Here is a 2,252-nt window from a genome sequence, read left to right as displayed (position 1 = left end):
GAGGCTCCTAACACTCCTTATCTCATAGAGGTTTTGGAATGAAAGTGATTTATGTCTCAAATCTCTATGGAAATGAGAACAATTCCCATGTCCTGCTGGGCTCTCCCCTGCCCTCTGTTGGAACAGGGTCCTTTCTGACCATATAATCGACAGTACTTGGAGATGATAACTTGTAAGATTAGGAGCCATATTAACCTGTCTTCACTTTTCCATGGCAGACCATGAGGAAGACCCAAGAGCTTGGTTGGCTCCAAAGGTAACAAACAAGGCATGGTCTCTTTGGTGGAGCTGGCAGCCTTCCAGAGGAAGGACAGATGGGTCTTGCTTCAGGCTTTGGTTTTAATGAGCCAAAGTGTTTTCATATATTGTCTTCTCCCTGTGGAAAATAGTACTCTTCTGTTTCCACTTGAGGGGAGGGGGAGAAACAGAGACAGAGTCAGAGACAGAGAGAGAGACAGAGACAGACACACACACACACACAGAGACAGAGACAGAGAGAGAGAGACAGAGAGAGAGACAGAGAGAAACAGAGACAGAGAGAGAGACAGAGAGAGAGACAGAGACAGACACACACAGAGACAGAGAGACAGAAAGACAGAGAGAGAGACAGAGACAGAGACAGAGAGAGAGACAGAGACACAGAGAGAGAGAGAGACAGAGAAAGAGAAAGAAATGGAGACAGAGAGTTATGGGAAGATAATCTGGTTCGGAGAATGAAGTGAGGAAAAAGAGGTAGACTCCTTCCCGACCTGGTCCCAGACAGAATGGCTCCCGCGAAGAAGAGCAGCGAGAAGAAGAAGAAGGGGCGCTCCACCATCAACGAGGTGGTGACCAGGGAGTACACCATCAACATCCAAAAGCGGATCCATGGCACAGGCTTCAAAAAGCGCGCTCCTCAGGCCCTAAAGGAAATCCGCAAATTCGCCATGAAAGAGATGGGAACTCCATATGTGCGCATTGACACTACTCAACAAAGCTGTTTGAGCCAAAGGAATAAGGAATGTCCCGGATGGTATCTGAGTGTGTTTGTCCAGCAAACACAATGAGGATGAAGATTCACCAAACAAGCTGTATACATTGGTTATGTATGTGCCTGTCACCACTTTCAAAAGCTTACAGTCAATGTGGATGAAAATTAAATTAAACTTCCTTTAAACAAAGTTATAAAATGTCAGCAGGTAAAAAAAAAAAAGGAAAAAGAGACAGAAAAAGGTGAAGACCCACAGACATAGACAGAGAGAGGCAGGGACATAGAGGCATGAACAGACAGAGAAAAAGAAGGTATAGACAGACAAGAGATAGAGGGACAGAAAGAGACAGCCATAGAAAGCAGACAGAGAGACAGTAGTAGAGAGAAGAGAACATTGGAGTAGAGATAGAGATAGAGACAAACATCAGAGACACAAGCAGATTGCAAAGAGGCCCAGAAGAGGATCAGAGACATCATTCAGGGCTGCTGATATCCCTTCCATTCTGTAGTAGTTCTATGGCTGGGAGTCATTTCTCTCCTTCACTCTTTCCCTCCTACTCAGAACAGTGACACACTGAAACCTGTAAGCTTTAGCCCCATGTGAGCCTCAGAAGACAGTATATTCATGCCTGGGGGTGTGTGGGGGGTCTTCTTTGTCTCTAACATGTTCCTCTTCAGTGAGGGAAGGTAAATTCAAATGGGTACCAGCAGTCTGTGGTTGAGCAGATGGCAGGGGAGTCTCCCCACTACTCCCACTCTCCTACCCCCACCCCAGGCAAGCAAAGAAATTCAAGGACTCATAACTGGGCAGTGGTTATGGACTGAGATATGTCAGCACTATGAGTGTAAGTCACAGATATGTCATTTGGTGCTAATTATTTTGAGGCATTTCTTCCCTTTTATTCCATAAGTTAAAACATTTTAAGAGATTTATGTATAGGAATTCTGTACCAATGGGATACAGAAATAGTTATCAGGTGCATAAAAATGTATTTGTGGAGTACAGAGGCAGGTGGAAGGAACATTCTTGGCCAAATTGGCCAATTCCCCCTAGATCTTCCTAATCTTGCTCGCCAGGTGATATTCACCCTCCCAGCCTAGACCAGTGTCATGCATGGTTGTGCAAAGGGGTCTCTCTACCCCAACTGTATTCATTCATTTTTGCTGAATTGAATTCCAGGGATTATCCACAGAAACACAAGTAAGAAATACCGATATAATAGGATTTCAAAGGAGTCATCCAATCATGGTGAATTGGAAAAAAAAATCCAAAGATCTACAG

General features: G+C 44.5%; 1 pseudogene; it reads left to right on the top strand.

Moving 5' to 3' along the window:
- The first annotated feature begins 764 nt into the window (after nt 1-764).
- Nucleotides 765-1,155, top strand: LOC138172025 (large ribosomal subunit protein eL31-like; annotated as a pseudogene).
- Nucleotides 1,156-2,252: the final 1,097 nt, after the last annotated feature.

This window comes from Petaurus breviceps, unplaced genomic scaffold, assembly GCF_028583685.1.
Source record: "Petaurus breviceps papuanus isolate PSGF00001 unplaced genomic scaffold, PetGlider_PUasm1.0 490, whole genome shotgun sequence".
Classification (NCBI taxonomy): Eukaryota; Metazoa; Chordata; class Mammalia; order Diprotodontia; family Petauridae; genus Petaurus; species Petaurus breviceps.
The sequence above is the reverse complement of the archived record's forward strand: the minus strand, read 5'-3'. Positions and strand labels throughout refer to the sequence as shown.